The sequence below is a fragment of the Lygodium microphyllum genome, chromosome 9 (genome assembly GCF_053477565.2).
Source record: "Lygodium microphyllum isolate KBCC chromosome 9, Lygodium_microphyllum_v1.1.10, whole genome shotgun sequence".
NCBI lineage: Eukaryota > Viridiplantae > Streptophyta > Polypodiopsida > Schizaeales > Lygodiaceae > Lygodium > Lygodium microphyllum.
The window spans coordinates 60,661,986-60,680,002 of record NC_141143.1 but is presented as its reverse complement, the minus strand read 5'-3'; the positions used below and the strand labels follow the sequence as shown (position 1 = coordinate 60,680,002).

The following is an 18,017-nucleotide window of genomic DNA, read 5'->3' as shown; positions in this document are numbered from 1 at the left end:
TTTACATCAAACCATCAGATCAGCATTCTCTCTATATCTCTCACTTTCTGTTACAACAGACCATCAGGTCATCAAAGAAACTGACGAAAGAATATCAGGACCTTAATACAAAGAAAAAATCACACAAAAAGGACAGCTGGAGTAGAGCGAACAATACCCAGCCAGGGAGCAGGAATGTCAGGAAGAACCAGGAAAATAAAGGCATTTTCCAAGTACGCCAAATATGCCACAGGGCAGTCCATCTAAGAAAATGGAAGAGGCAGGAATAATCAGAATGCAAAGAAGGCACAGGGGGGAGCTTTCCCATGATCCATGAAGGGGTTGTTATCCGGAGCTGAGTCTCCGAGAACCACACTCCACAGATAAAACTCCAGATCTGTCGTGCAACCAGACGAGACAAAAAGATGAAGCAATGTTTCATCACATGTAGTGCAGAATACACAACAACCACCAGAGATCTTCCGGGCAAGCAACACCTCTCCAATTGGAAGACCACCAATCAGCAGTCTCCACAAGAAGACTTTACCCTAATAGGGAACCTTAGACTTCCAAAGCTGAATGAATCTTTCCTACCACCTCTTTTTACCATCCCTAATATGCCATAATTTATTCACCTTTGTAGCAACCCATCTCTTGGCCTCCACCATCTAATGATATATCTGGTTAGCAAACCTCTTCTCGAAATCATCCGGAAGCACAAACATCTGGTCACGCCATGGATACAATGGCTATAACACCTCTGAAGTTTGACCTGTATGGATAACCAGATGTCACAATATCCACGGGGTACCGAAAGTGCTGATGAATACGCCGAAAAGAATAAAGGCGGGACTGCTCGGGAATAACACCATCAAAAACTGTCTGCAACCCCAAATGCGCCATCTGGTTAGACTTGACTCTCTGCAAATCTTTATCCGGCCAATCCAACAACTTGGAGGATGCCAATACTTCTCCTTGCAATGAATTCACCTCCTTACGAATATTAGGGGGTTACCAAACTGAAAAACATAAAATATCCTGCCAAGATGCAATTAAATGAGAAAGGAGAAAAGACAGGGAGATCTTAATAGGCCTCCACGAATTAAGCACATGCCACTAGGAAGCATGAATAACCAAGTTACCATGAGAGATGCCAATCTTTTCAATGAAAAATTTAGCAATCTTTGACCAAGGATGACTCTGTACACACAAACCCTGCAAAAGGGCCAACCTCAAGACTGTCATACGCAAATTAACATCCAACAAAGCTGCACCCCCATCCATTTAGTGTAGTCACATGCTACCATGAAATCCAAACCTGTCCCAAATGATTGCCTTTCTTTTTCCACAACATGAATCTGATACGCTGAACCAATTCCAAGAGGGACTTCTTAGTCCAGGGAAGCAGTGGCAGAAAGAACGATATCATACTCATCATAATACATTGAGCAACTTTCAGTCTGACATGTAAAGGCCAACCTTGAGATTTCTAGTACATGAACCTGTCATGAATCCAAGAGGCCATCCAATCCACTAGGGCTCGGGGTGCTACCTCCACACCAATAGGATATCCCAAGTGTCTCGATATATTTCCCTTCGAGATCACAATTCCATGCCAGCCCAAGGCCTGCAGATCAGTCTCCGTATAGGAGAGTAGTGTAGATTTCTGAGTATTAATATGAAGATCCGATGCCAAAGCAAAAAGATTCCACGCCACCATTGCCCAATTAACATTAGTGCGATCAGCCTTAAGGAGCATAAAAGAATCATCTGCCAAAGATTGACCCACAAGTTGAGTGCCACTGGGAAGAGACAACACAGCTATCTCGCCCTGATCAACCGACTTATCCCCAACAATGAGAGCATTGCCTGAGTAGCCAAAGCAAACAGGAAAGGGCTGAGAGGGCAGCCTTGCCTAAGAGACCGAGATAAGGCAATTTCCTCCGTGATCCCTCCATTAAGAGCAATATGAGCCACAGCTCCCTGACTAATGGTATTAAGAAGAGAAACCATGTGAGGACTAAATCCCATCCCATTGTAGACAATAATTGCCGCAAAAAAAACCAGCTAACATGATCAAATGCCTTCTCAATATCGAGCTGAAGCGTAACTACTTACTGGCCTGAAGCTTGAGCATAGTCAATTCCCAATTGAACATTCAAAACGTTATGCATTATATTCCAACCTTTAATGAAACCATATTGACGTGGATAAACCAGGTGTGGAAAAACTTTCTGCAATTTGTTGGCAATAATTTTGGAGAAGATTTTATATAACGAACCCATAACCGAAATGGGTCTCCATTGTTTCAAAGAGGTTGGAGAGGGAACCTTGGGCAACAACCGAATGACAGCAATCTTCCAGTCTAATGGCCTCATACCAAAATTCCACACTTGCTGACACAGGCGAGTCAATGGGTCTTTAAGCTGCTCCACATGAGCTGAAAACAGCTCATCAGGAAGCCCATCCCAACCAAGATTTTTCCTTCGAGGTAGGTGGGATAGTTGTTCTTCCACTTCATCTTCTGAAATATCAACCTCCATTAAATCCACCCATTCTGGTTTGACATGATTACTAGCCAACTCACAAAAATATCAGCGAGTAGAGTGAACAGCATCAGAAAAAATCTATTGCGGACCCAGCAAGGACTTATGAAAGTCAACACACATCCGAATAATGGAGGCAGGATCAATCACCATAGCACCCTGTTCATCCATTAAACGCACAATATTTTCATGGGCATATTTCTGGTGCAGACAAGCAAAGAATTGATGGGATTGACAGTTATTATCGTATAAAGCTTCAGCTCTGGCCAACAATTTGTATTTTGCATATTCCTCTTTCTAAAGAGAATGAACCCTGCCTTTCAACCATTCAATGCATGTGAGCAAGTCATCATTAGAATCCTCAGATTGACTCAGAGACAAGGAGTGGGCCAATAAAGATTGGGCATTCTGTAATTCAGCTTGTAATGAGGAAGCATGTTGAATACCAAACTAACGGGATAACTCTTGCGCATTATCCCTAAAAACAGCCTATGCGTCCCTCCCTCCAGATAGGGCCTTCAAGCTAAAAGAAGCGATCATTTGTTAAACACATTCCAAAAACTAATTCTGCTGCAGAAAAGATTGATTAAAACGAAGAGGCAATCGAGCAAGAAGAGCCTTAAATACATGAACAAGTCTATGGGTCATTTCCAAGGCCAAAGGGTAGTGATCTAATAAGACATGCTGCCATTCCACCTACATGTCAATAACTGCAGGAAGAAAGGAATCACTCTGACAAATATATATCCAATCCAATCTGGCCAAGGTGTTAGGATGCTGCAAAGAACGATAGGTATAACCAAATTGTGATGGATACATCCAGGACCACATGTCCTGATTCAAAGACCTAGCTGCAAGGCCATCCCAAGCATGTCGCTCAGGACCATCCATGACTCAGTGCAGAGAAGTCGCCTCATCCCCGGATAAACGTGCATTCAAGTCACCCATGACAAAACCTTGACGAGCCATGGCAAGGCAGTGTAGGCCATCCCAAAGTTGACGACATTCCCTTACAGTAGAATAAGCATACATGCCCACCAACCACAAAACCTCTCCCTCATAAAGTATTTCCAGAATCACAAATCGACCTCGAGGGTCCTCAGAAACCACTGATGGTTGTTGCAGGAAGGATTTGATAGCCAACATAACTCCAGATTTATATGGAGCTCAACCATCGAAAAAAACTACGTAATCCTTATAAACATGAGAAGATCCAGCCAAAGCGTGCTATTTATGCTCCACATCACAAAATAGATCCCAATTTCCAGCAAACACAACTTTCCACAACCAATAGTGCTTGTTGCCCGAAGAGATACCTTTTACATTCCACAAAGCAATTCTCATAATAAATCGGAAATGAGAAAAACTACTGAACCACTTATTTCCCTTCTCCTTTTGCGTCTATAGCTTTAGCTACCTGGAATCTTTCCATCTCACTTCAGATTACATCTACAAGATCTGCCCTCTACAAACCAGCAATCGAAGCACGAGAAGGAAATTGTTGTTGCTGTGAACGAAAAACATCCCTAGGAGGCACAAGCCTCCCCCGCACATCAAAGCACAAAGCAGAATCAAAGTTTCTTTTATCATCCCCTACCGGAGCACGTGAAGATTGAGGGTTCATGTAAAACCCCTTACACCTCTACATTGAAAGGTCTGAGTGATGGGGTGCAGCAGTGGGTGGGTAGGAGTCGAACAAGAAGCTTGTCTGGCCACTGAGACCCAGGAATCTTCCCAAGGAGACACATTCCGGTCAGCCGCAAGGGAAGTACTGTTAGAGATTGTCATTCCTTGGACAGCTAGGAGTGTTACCGTGTGCAGAGCAAGTCAGAGCAGGACAGCGCAGCAGGCAGGACAGTGGAGCAGCCACATCAGCAGTCACGTCAGCAGCCACATCATCGCTGCCAGGGCAGATGCCATGTGGCAATCTAGAGTCGGCCACGCAGGGGCAATCTGACAGTGTTGCACCAGTCAGCCGACCTGGTCATTATTTGGCATTTCTTTCTGCTATTTATTACAGCCCTCCAGCACATTGTCTATCACTTGTATCTGACAGATTACAGCCTGCTGGTGACAGAGACAGCACTCGGGCTGACGGAGATCGACGTCCTCAAGGTGGAGACATACGCAGATATTCTCTCTGCACCCATGTATAATTCTGCATTCTTATATGGCATTCTTCATTGCAGATTTTCTATGTTTCACTCTCTCTCTCTCTCTCTCTCTCTCTCTCTCTCTCTCTCTCTCCGTTCACTCTATCGCGGTCATTCACTTCCGCATTGCTTCACTCTGACATGGTATCAGAACATTGAAGGATGGACCTAGGGTGGAACCTATCTGAAGAGTAGTTTTCAGCGCGGCACAAGGCTGCGTTTTCAGCATTCAAGTGTGAGCAGGTCGACTGCGCATCAGAACAAGGCTGAGGCAAGTGTGGGCGTGTGAGAAAAGAGAAGATTTGCTGAAGCTGTTGTTTTTCTACTGTTAGAGAAGGAATAAGGTTGTGTTTGGCCTTCAATTGTAGATTTTACCTTTTCATCGCCTCCGGCTGCAGAAGAAGGTTCGAGAAGCGGAGGAAAGAGCCCTAGCAGGCTGTGTCTTCACAGTCAAAGGGGGCTGCTTTTGCGTTTGTGCAAGCATTGCAAGTGAAGATGTCTACAGAGATTGACGTGGAGTTCCAGGCGATCATAGACCGGAAGGTGCCTGTCCTACCGGCTCTTCCATCAGATCAGAAGCTTAATGGCGACAATTACCGTATCTGGCGAGTGATGATATTGACCATATTGGAGTCTTATGATTTAGCGGAGCTTGTGATGGAGGAGATCAACCGGCCCTCAGTGAGAGATGAGTCCAAACTCTCTTTCAATGCTCGTGCGGAGTTAAACAAAGCCCAATCTCATTGGGACAAACGAATGCCAGGATTCGTTCTTTTTTTTTGTCTTGTACTACAACTATGATAGCTCACATTGAGCACTTGAAATGGCTCGAAAGATATGGTTAGAGCTCAACCAGATGTACAACCAGATGACCTTGATGAAGAGGGTTTCTTTAGAGGTGCAGATGTGGAGCCTGTCCGTGAACAAGTCTTCTTCGTTGTGGGAGCACATCAATAAGCTGAGACAGCTTCAGATGCAGATTCAGAATGCGAGGAAGCTGATTTCCTCCGAAGACATGGCGATCACTTTACTATCCCAGTTGCCGCCACGATTCAGTGCCTTTTATTCCACTCTTATTGCTTCAAGGCGGAAGTCGACTCTTTGATGGGAAGAGTTGGTTCCTATGGTCTTGGACCAAGGGGAACAATTGAAGGGACAGAATGCCTCCAAGTTGGAGGCATTGACAGGTCAAGCCTCTCAGAAGAAGGGGAAGGACCAAAAGGAGGAGGAGAACAACAAATCCAAGAAGGACAAAGAGAAAGAATCGACATGGCATATCTATGGTAAGACCGGTCATTGGAAGAAGGATTGCCCCACGACAAGGACAAGAAGGACACCAAGAAGAAGGACCCGAAGGATTCTGGAGCAGTGGGTGCACCCTCATCAGCTGCTTTTCTACACTTGGCGGTCATTGAGGACCCTAAACCGAGGAATTTTGATGCTATGATGACAGCTCCCCATGCTCGAGAGTGGATCATGGATAGTGGTGCCTCTCGGCACATGACTCCTCCGTTGGTGTTGCCCATTTGCAACCTTTGCGTGGGCAGATTCTCATAGGAGACAACTCTTATGTATCTATTGCTGCACGGGGTGAGATGCAGCTGATTCCAGATGGACGTGGTGGTACCCACACTTCCGAGGTGTTGCATGTGCTAGGTTGAGGATATCATTTGCTTTCGGTCCATAAGATTTGTTCTCTGGGTCTCTTGGTGAATTTTGACAGTGATGTTGTTCGAGTTCTTGATCGTGGATCAAGAAAGATTCTCTCTTCAGGATATGAGGAGAATGGCATCTACAAATTAAAGTCTTCTTTTGCTCTTACCTCTCTTCTTCTTACCTCTCAGACACAGTCTAAGCTATGGCATGCTCGGTTTGGCCACATGAACTATGAGTACCTTCGGAAGGCGTCGCAAGGATCGCTTGTTCGAGGTTTGCCGGACATAGTGGTGAGTCAGCAGCCATGTGTCTCCTGCATTTGTGGAAGACAGCATCGGGATGCGATTCCCAACAAAGCTTTGAGGCAGTCTACTTCACCTATGGAGCTTGTATCTACGAATCTTTGTGGCCCGATGAGGACCAAGTCCCTGAAGGAGAGCTTGTACTTCATGTTGATCATAGATGACTACAGCAGGATGACATGGGCCTACTTCTTGATGTTGAAGTCGAAGGCTTTCTCCCACTTCAAGGATTGGTTTCTCTCTTTAAGGAGAACCAATCAGGCCGGAGATTGAAAACCTTGCAATCAAAAAAGAGTGGTGAATTTGTTTCTAATGAGTTTTCTCGTTTTTGTGCAAATAGGGGCATTCACCAAGAATTTGCTAACACCCACACTCCTCAAGAAAATGGCATCATTGAACGGAAAAACCACAGTGTGATCGAGATGGCGTGCACCATGGTGGAGCACCGAGCGACAGACACCTCAGTTTTTGTGGGCCAAGGCTATGGCTACCACAGTCCACATCCTAAATCAATCCCCCACTTCGACCGTTGATAGGATGACACCTTTTGAGGCTTACTTTGGGACTAAGCATGAAGTCTCTTATTTCCGGATCTTTGGGTGTGACGTCTATGTGCACATCCCGAAGACGCAATGTGACAAGTTTGAGGCGGCTTTGCGAAGATAAGTATTTGTTACCTACAGCTCCCAATCCCAAGGCTATCGCTTGTTTGATCCTATCAAGCGGGATGTCTACATGAGCCAAGATGTTTGGTTCGTGGAGGTTCCGGCCACAAAAGGGGGTGAGGAGCACCCCGTACTTGGAGATCTAGGGGAGAGTTGGGCTCTTGAGACAAGTTCCTTTGGAGCCCAAGCCTCTTGATGATGATTCTGCTTCAGATACAGAGTCTTCTCTTCCACCGGCCACCCCAATGGAGCTTCCGCCAATGGGTATACCCGAGTCTTCAACAGATGGAGAGCGCTAAGGAGAGATCCGGCCTCCTCCTCGTTGGGCCCATGACACTCTCCGAGATTCAGGTATCGAGGGGGTCCCTGAGGAGTGGAAACCGCAAGATGGACTGCGGAGGTCACAAAGGCACCAAGCACATTCTACGGAGCTTATTTGCTTTAACTATTGTTTGATGACCCGTGTTATACAAGATCAAGAGCCCACCTTCGTGAAAGAGGCTTTGCAGTCAAACCACTGGCGAAAAGTTATGGAAGCTGAGTTGGAGGCTATTGAGAGGAATGGCACTTGGTACCTTGTGCCTCGTCCCTCTCATAAGAAGGTGATTGGCGTCAAGTTGGTCTTCAAGACCAAGTACCTTAGCGATGGTTCTTTGGACAAGCACAAGGCCCACCTTGTTGCTAAAGGTTTTGCTCAGCGCCAAGCATGACTTCCATGATACTTTTGCCCCTACTGCTCATATGGCGACTATTTGAGTTGTTCTTGCCTTGGTTGGCCATAGGGCAAGTATACAAGTTAAAGAAGGCCTTGTATGGCCTAAAGCAGGCTCTGCGGGCATGGAACGTGAAGATTAACTCGTTTCTTCAATTAAAGTTGAGATATTGGCGCTTCAAGGCCGACGATCCGCAACTTTATGTACACACTTCCAAGGCTGGTCGTGTGTTGTTTGTGTTGTATGTTGATGATTTGATTCTTACACGTGACCATACACAAAAGGTCCAAGAGACAAAGATAGCCTTACATCAAATGTTCGAGATGAGGGACTTCGGGATTTTTCATTTCTTCTTGGGTCACGAGATTTATCGATCTCAAAGGGAGATTTTTATCTCTCAGCAGAGATACATTCAGGAGCTCTTGGTGACTTTTGAGATGGAGACTTGTCGGACCATTTCTACTCCAATGGATCCAAACTGAAAGGCCACTTCACACTCAAATTCTTCCTTGATGGATGCTTCCCGATACCGTCAGTTGATTGGATCACTGATTTGGCTACTCAACACTCGTGTTGATCTTTGTTTTGTTGTAGGTCTTTTGGCGGGGTTCATGAGTGAACCCAAACAGGTGCATTGGCAGGCTGCCCTGAGGATTCTTCGGTATTTGAGGGGGACCTCTAACTTAGGGATTTCTTATCCAGCAAGTACAAGTGCTTCAGAACTTATTCTTGCTGGTTGGAGTGACTTGGATTGGGCTGGCGATGTGGACCACCGATGGTCTACTATAGGCTATTATTTTACCTTGGGTGTAGGTGTTATCTCATGGAGCAGCAAGTGTTGAGAAACCCTTCACCCACAGTTTGCGTTTTTGTGTTTCTGTGTTTTGTGTTTAGGGTTTGCAGCCCCAAAAAGAGGCACCATCCTAGACTGACTGTGTCTATTTTTAGGCCACTCCCTCATTCATTCCTTACGGCGGATTCATTCGATCTGTTACCTCTTCTCTCCAGCTTCTCCACTACCCTCACACCCCTTCAAGAGGACATTGCGGTTCGTGGTTCATGGCTGTCTTCATCATCTTCCTTATGCTACAGCACCCTTGGTCCCTTGTATCACATTCACTCCATGATTCAGAACTTCATCGTTCCATTCATCAGAGTCTCTTCTCTCTTCTCCATGTTTGCGGAGTTCACTCCGTGTTCCTCCCCGCAAACCCTATTGTCTCGCTGGTACGTCATCTTTTGACATGGTATCAAAGCTGGATCTGCTCCAACAGCAGCAAAGATCCTCCACTCTAGTGAAGGCAAAGACCGATGGCGGGTTCGGCATCCACTTCTCTTCTTCCGTTGCATTAAAATCTCGTTTCTGCAAATTTCAAGTATTTTAGCTTGCTGCCCACACCCCGTTCACAGAGGACATCTCAGCCGAAGTTGTCCATTGCTGTCTCCATCAGTTGGCGCTCGATTTCCAGCCCTCTTCACGCAATTTGGAGCTGATTCCAGCCAGGCGACTGCTAGTCCTGTGCAAACCTACTACCGTACAGCCTGCCATGTCCTACCATATCATCATAATCCTGCGGCCTACGTTTTTAGTCTTTCTCTCTCCTGTAGGCTGTCCTGTCCTGCCTGCGTTTTTAGTCTTTCTCTCTCCTCACTTGTGGTTTTTCTACTGGTTGCAACCTCTTACTGCTAGTCACATCCTCCTCCCACTGGCAGCTCACTTCCAACCCTTCCAGCCCTTCCACTACCCTCCCACCCCTTGAGGCGGACATTGCGGTTCGTGGTTCATGGTGGCTGACCTCTTCCTTCTTCAGCAAGGCACACTGGTATCCATGGCTTCTTTACCAACAGATGACCAGACTACTGGGTGCTCCTACTGTGGCATTACCGGCCACACCACCGATGCTTGCCAACTTCGACCTTTGCTCCCCACCCCCCCGGAGCATATGCATCTTCCACCAAGCACTCCTTGTGCCACCTCTCCTTTTTGGGCCACAGAGATCGTTCTGCATTGGTTATCAGAGTACTATGCTCAAGGCAATACAACGCATCTGATGCGCAACAAGTTCTTTCGAGCACATGGAGAATCGATCGGCGCTACGACCTCCTGGAGATCGTCACAATGCCAGTGGGAATCTTCTCCCACCTCTTTTCGGGTACAGTGGCTACCACGACCTACGGATCTGCAGTCCGCTCCATCGAGAGACAGTGATTGTTTGATATTGTCTCCTCATCAGTCTGCTCCTTCGAGAGACAGTGGCTGCTCAACTCCTTCCTCTTCTTCGGCTACCCAATCAGCTCCACTCAGAGACAGCGACTGTTGCCCACCTCTTGCTCATTCTCAGCCCTATCTTTCCCCACCCTCGACTACTCAAGTTCGAGAGGCTACCTCTGGGAGCTCTTCAACACCCCATATATCTTCTTCAACACGACCGGCGGCACTTCCTTTGTCATCAGACATTTCGGAGTCCGTGATCCATGAGTTTTGGGGATTCAGAGGGGGATGTTATTTCTTTGCCCTCAGAGGGGGCATCTACTTCTTTTTCGACTCCAGCGGGGGCCCCTCCACCTCTCACCTCAAAGGGGGAACCTACTCCACATGAAGTTCTTCACCCATCCTCTACTTTCTTGGGGTGGTTGTCTTCGACCAATCATCTCTTCTACTGATACCCAGGATCTTCAGGTACCACCTAGATCGGGACCTCGGAGGTTCAGCCGTGACTTGGTGACAAGGTCTTCATATTCCTTCTAGCATGGATGCACGGAGCTAGTGGCTTCTCTCCCGAGGTTGAGTTTCGGGTTCTCCAATTCACTCTATCTATTGTTCTTTACTGCCAGTTCCCTTTCAGGTGGAAATCTTGGATCTTAGTGATCCTCTACCTCCTACGCATTGCATGATTTCATCATCTTTGTACTAGGGCGCTTGAGCAAGTGAACAATTTTCCCACGAGGGACATTGTCCAAGTGGCACCTGTTGCATGAGCATTCTTCAGCATGTAGCATTGCATCTCCACCTCACTCTTCTCTTGTTCCCCTTTTTGGGCCTAAGAGGGGTTGTTGAGAAACCCTTCACCCTTCATCCGCAGTTTGCGTTTTTGTATTTCTTCTTTTTATGTTTAGGGTTTGTAGCCCCAAAAAGGGGTGCCATCCTAGACTAACTATGCCTATTTGTAGGCCACTCCCTCATTCATACCTTACGACTGATTCATTCAATCCGTCACCTCTTCTCTCCAGCCTCTCCACTACCTCACACCCCTTTAGGAGGACATTACGATTCGTGGTTCGTGGCTGTCTTCATCATCTTCCTTGTGCTACGGCACCCTTGGTCCCTTGTATCACATTCACTCCATGATTCAGAACTTCATCATTCCATTCATCAAAGTTTCTTCTCTCTTCTATTCTCTTCTCCATGTTTGCCGAGTTCACTCCGTATTCCTCCCTGCAAACCCTACTGTCTCACTGGTACGTCATCTTTTGACAGCAAGAAGCAGCCCACCGTAGCCCTTTCTTCTACTGAGGCGGAGTATCAGGCTGCATCTTCCACCACATGTGAGCTTGTGTGGCTTCAGAGATTGTTGGAGGAGCTTGGCTACCCCCAAACTCATCCTACTCTTTAAAATGTATCTTCCGATACTTGAAAGGTACACAAGAAAAGTGTACATGCTATGGAAAGGGTACACTAGAGTTGCAAGGATTTTGTGATTCAGACATGGTAGGAGCTCTTGACACTAGGAAATCTACCAGTGGGTATGTTTTTACTTTGGTTGGTGGGGCTATCTCTTGGTGTTCAAGATTGCAGAAAATTGTGGCACAGAGTACTACAAAGGCTGAATATATTTCAGCCACAGAAGCTTCTAAGGAAGCTGTTTGGCTTGGCTGTCCGGTCAAGAATTTTGGTCTTTCTTCACGTACTCCAGTGCTTGGTTGTGATAGCCAGAGTGCAGTATATTTGGCTAAGAATGCCATGTTCCATGCACATACCAAACACATAGATGTTTGGTATCACTTTATTCGACAGGTCTTGGATGATGGTCTTGTCACACTAACTAAGGTCAAAACCCAAGATAACCCTGCACATGTTCTCACTAAGTGTCTTGCAAAGGCTCAGCATGAGCATTGCATCCGTTTAGTGGGAGTTGGTTAGCTTAAAGGTACCACTTTTGGCCTTTAAGTGGGAGGTTGTTGGGTATCTATGCATTGTATGAGAGGGTGGTAGGGTGAGTGAGATGCCCAGGAGGACATTCACGCATGGTCTTTAGCATCATTGGAGTGAAGCAAGAATATCCTCTCTCCCCTACACAGTACACTCTTTGGTCTTTACATCAACCTGATAGAATATAACATTACACAAGGAGGCAATGATGGGATATATGTTTTATGTTGATGATATTGTTATAGTCTCCAAATCACAAGAGAGTCTACAGCAACATCTCCACGCCCTTCATGACTGTTGTACACAACATGAATCGACGGTTAATCTTAGAAAAACCAAGATCCCGATCTTCCACACATCAACCCCCAGTAAGGAGGAGATCAGTCTTTACCCTAAGAGTTGGACAAGTGGAGGTTGTGGACTCGTATGTCTACTTTGGGATTACTTTAACTATATCTATTGGGAGATTCACCATGGCACAAGCAACTAGAGACCAACTCACACAAGCGTAACACAACATTAGCCACAATGGAGAGATAGTACCACTAGGCACACTTCCAAGAGCCTTGAATACAGAGATGGCTATTTGACACACTAATCACACTAGACGTGATGTATGGTGCATCTATTTGGACCCCTAGCTTGGCTACATACCTATGGACACAAATCGAGAGACTACAAATCATCAGGCTCTCATGGATGATCCACAGCAAACCACCAATACCAAGTGAGATTATCAGAGCCGAATTTGTTACACCTCCCATGATGATGGAGGCCCTTTCTCAAACCATCAACTTCATACATAAAGTACTTGACATGCACTGTAACCAGCCTTCCTTCTCGGAAAAGGGTGATTTAACCTGATTAAGCACTTAATTACAGCAATAAATAAATGCACATAAAATGAAATACACACTTTATCATAACATTCTTGGACAGTAGACACCCTGTTGGCCCCAAAATTGGCGCCCCTTGCGGCATTTCTTTAGCTTTCATTCAATTGGAAGGAGTACAACTTGAGATTCTTCAATCTCCTCCTTCTAACCAATTGCTCTTGCTGTCATAAATGACCGGCAAGCCTTTTGGGTCATTTGCCCCTTGATTCACCCAGGACATCTTCTCCAATTTGACCCTTGGCTGGCCAAATGCTGCCCCAAATCAATTTGGGATGGGCTAGCTCCTGAAATCCCTTGATAATCTTCAATTATCAGCTGCTGATTTCAGTCCCTTGAGCCTTCAATCTTTGGCACGGATCCCAAGGTGGCTGCTAAACCCTAATTTCTGTTGTAAATTAGGGTTTACTGCAGAAATTACAGATCAGCCCACCAAAAATGGCTGAGATCTCCTCCAAATGGCTGAGAATTGCTGAGAATGGCTGAGCATAGGCTGAAAGAGATGAGAGAATGCTGTAGAGAGAGAAAATTCTGAGATTTGTCGCGAAGAACTAATCAAAATCAGTTGCTGCCCTGCTGGACCAGCCCCAAATGGAATAGGAGCATCAAAGACTGTGATCTATAGGAGAAAGTGCATCAGCAGCAATTGCCAGCTTCCCAAGGTCAAGAATATGCAATCTCCATCACCAAAATGGTCTCCAATGGCTGGGAAATGGCCCCAAAAGCTGGCAGCAACAGTCCAACAACTCTTCCCAACAACTCCAAAATGAAAAAACGAGATTTTCCTCTCCCTTCAGCCCTATTTAGCCTTTCCCCCACTTGCATGGGAAAGTTTTGCCAAGTGCCAGCTTTCTTAATCCATTTTCAGCAATTTCCAGCCATTTAATTAATTTTCAAAATTAATTAATTCAGCCCTTAATCCATGCCCAGAAAATTGACCTTGCCTATCCAAAATTAATTGGCTAGGCCATTTGCAACCCAAAGTGGTCCCATGCATTAATTGACCCTTGGACAAGCATTAATCTATTAATTAATGCCTAGTCCCTAGTGTCACCACTGACACTTAATGGCCAATTAATGGTCCTAGGGGCAAACTGACACCAAAATTCACCTAGAATCTAACAAGTGTAACTTATTACAACTTTTGCCTTTGACACCCATCTTTTTCACAGGGTCCTTTGGCCTTCAACTATGAAAAAGTAGCTTGCACCTCACATGTGCAACACATGTGCATCTTTTAATTGCACATTTGATTAATCCTTTAATCAAATGTCAATTAAACATAAGCAAAGCATCAAATTTTCACGTCCTCGTGACATGCATCATGATAGACTACCTAGGAGAGCCTTTTAGACCTCTAGGCAATAAGCTCAAGCAAGACTAGAGACTTCATGTAAGCGTTGGGAAAGAACGTGAGAATGACAGTACTTTGAACCAACTAGATGAATTTTCACCCTAAAAATTAGGAGAGAGAGAGAGAAGAGTCAACACCACATTGAGAGGAAAACCAGCCCCTCTCCCTTTACGAGAATTTATTGAAACAAAACCACGGGTACCAAGTACCTGAGAATCATGTATAAAAGGTTGATTTGCTATAATTCTCAAAATTAAGATTTTGAAACTAATTTCTAGGGTTTTCGAGCAGCAAGTTGATTTTCTTCTTTCGTACTTGGATTAGATTAAGCTAAATAGAAAGCGCTTCTTGGATGAGCGATAGATAGGAGAGTACAAAGCACGTAGCTGAAATTTCCGCATGAGAGCTTGTTTCAAATGAAGAGAGAGACCTCTAATATATAGGTGTGGGGCTTGGGTGCTCAAAAGTGAAAAGTAGAGGCTACAAATGACAAGTACAGAGACACTTGTCTCTTCAAAATGACACATGTCCTCTTCTAAATGCCACATATCACTTTTCTAAAGAAAGAAACTTACAAACCTTTTACTCTAGAAATCTTTCAAATAGTTAAGAATTTGAGATAACTGCTGAAGACAAAATTATTCCTTGCGAACGCAAACAGAATTTTCATTTGAGTAATTTCCAAACATAGTAACCTTCTAAATTTTAGGAGTCCCCAAATTTAGCTTCTAGAGAGCTCATTACATAGGTTCACCAGTTCATGGTTTGTTTCTTTAATCATGAGTATCTGGTTTTGAGAATGATAAAAAGAAAAAAATGTAAGCTTTGTATCCAAATTTAAGTCCTTTCCCACTTGGCATTTTGGCCTTTGGCCTTCCGGGCACTCCCTCTCCCACGTTCGGTACCCAAATCATGGTCTGAAAAATCTTGGGCATCCATCTTGAAGTCCTCCACTGCCGGGCATCTCCCAGGGTCTCGTTTGTCATGCCAAAAAATTATGAAAATTCTCCGACCGCCGTCCAGTGGCTCTTTTAAGCACTTTCAGGGCATTGCCACTTAAAATCGTACTGATTGCCGCCGCTGTCTTCGACGAAGTCTATTTTTTCCCTGAAATTCGTAATTTTTGACTATTTTTAAGCACTTCTCGGCATCAAAAGTCATCTGTCACTAACATGGAAGACATTCTGAATCTTTGTGGAAGAGGGAAGCTCTAATTTGTATGCCAAGTCTCCAATTTGCTTAAGAATCCGGTAAGGGCCATAAAACCCATGGGCAAGCTTATTGCTAGATCCATCTTTTAATGTACAGTACCTGGACTTGGGCACCTTCAGTAAGACCGACTCTCCTTCTTGAAACTCTAAAGGCCGCCTCTTCTCATCAGCATACATCTTCATTTGGTCTTGAGCTCATCAAAAAAGACTAGTGGTTCGTGGATCTCTATCACCCATGATGGATTGTGGTACTCGTGACACTTAAAGATTATTGAATAAATATTCTAGCCATATGTTGAGACTTAATAGTCTTCTTGACTGAAATAAAATGAGCATGTTTGCTAAACATGTCAATAATAGTCCATATGCCATCATTGTTATTTGCTGATTTTGTCAAGCCAAAAATAAAATCCATAGCAATGTTTTCCTAAGGTTGGCTCAGAATTGGTAATGGTTGCAAAAGCCCTACAAGCTTTTCGCAGTCAAACTTAATCTTTTGGCACACAATATATTCTTTGATAAATTGTTAAATGTCTCGTCGAAGACTTGGCTAAATGAAATACATTTCAAGTGTCTCGTCAATATGTTCTTTGATAAATTGTTAAATGTCTCGTCGAAGACTTGGCCAAATAAAATACATTTCAAGTGCCTTAGTTATGACCAAAATACCACAATGAGCCATGCAAGAAGTTCCATGACATTCTTCCATTACTTTAGACCAAAATTTCTAGTAACGCATAGCTTATTCTCCATCAAAAGAAATCCATCTTTAATAACATAGGAGTTTACCCTTTTACCAAGTTATAACTCTCCTAGATGATTTTAAAATCTTCATCAAAAGCATACATATCCCTCATATTAGTGAAATCTGTGTGATAAATCATAGACATTACATGAATCTAAGGTCTTTTTTATAGGGCATCAACTACCTTGTTTTACTTTCCAAGAATATACAGTATTTAAAAGTTAAATTAAGCTAAATAATTGGCCTATCAAATATGCTTTTCAAAAATCTTTGGTTGATTGAGAAAATGTCTTAAACTATCATGGTCTATCTTGATAAAGGATTCTCCCCCTAAAAGATAGTGTCTCCAATCTTTTAAAGCTTGAATGATGGCCATTAACTCATTTTCATAGATAGTAGCATTCTTTTCTGCATTTTGCAACCTTCAACTTACATAAGCAATTGCATGTCCTTCTTGATTTAAGACTGCACCAATGTAGTCTCTTGAAGTATCACATTCCACAAAGAAAGGTTTCGACAAATTAGGTATAATCAAAACATGTCATTTGCTAATATAGAACTTTAAAGCTTCAAAAGCTTCCTTCTCTAGTTTGGTCTATCAGAATACCACTACTTTCTTAGTTAAATCATACAATGATCCAGCAACCACTGCAAATCATTTAATGAATCTCCCGTAATAAGAGCATAATCCCAAGAAACTTCAAACTTCATGAACACTAGTTAATTCTGGCCATTTTACAATAGCCTTGACTTTTTGGATCCATCCAAATCCCATCTTTGGATACAGTATGGCCTAAGTATGAAAATTTCGCTCTTTTTGCCATTCACATAAATTTTGTATTTGCAAAGTTCTTGAAACACTATTTTCAAGTGTTGCTTATGCTTTTTTTCATCTTTTGAATTAATCAAAATATCATCAAAAAAAATACCTCTAAACTTCTGACATGCACTAAAGATTCTTTCCATCATTCTATTAAAGGTTGCAAGAGCATTTATGAGACCAAATGGTAGCATTTATAAGTTGTTCTAAATGTTGTTTTATGAATATCTTGAGGAGCAATCCTTATATTATGATAGCCACTCTTCAAGTCAATCCAACTGAGTACTTTGGATCCATTCAATCTATCCAAGATATCATCAATTCTTGAAATGGGAAGTCTATTCCGAATTGTAATTTTGTTAAGAGCCCTGTACTCCACACACATGCGCCAAGATCCATCTTTCTTTTGCATTAAGAGGACTAGAGAGTAAAAAGGTGAGGAAACGGGTCTTATTAGACCCTTCTCCAAGAGTTCATTCACTTGCTTCATTATCTCCTCTTGTTGTGTTGGACTCACTCGATAGGTAGCCTATTTGAAGGTGAGCTCCCAAGAATGAGATCAATGTGATGATCTTCTAGCCTCTCTGGTGGTAACTCACTAGATAAAGTATCTACAAAATAATCTTCATACTCCTTTAAGAAACTCATTCGGTTCTCGTTCATATCTGAGATGGACTCTTCAATTCTAGACTCTTTGTTAGGATCTTTAACAAAAATCAAATACAAGGAAATAAGCTTTTTCATTGCTCTACAAATCTATACATGGGATAAGATGGAAATAGAGTTTCCTTCCACTCTGACATCAAAAGATATATTTTTACCCTTGAAAG

The 18,017-nt window shown here is 43.7% G+C and overlaps 1 protein-coding gene across 1 annotated transcript in view; it reads right to left on the bottom strand.

Annotated features, from left to right (window-relative positions):
• The window catches only part of LOC148031088 (uncharacterized), a 40,681-nt gene that overhangs the window by 788 nt on the left and 21,876 nt on the right, over window positions 1-18,017 (bottom strand). The gene's annotated exons all lie outside the window — the stretch shown is intronic.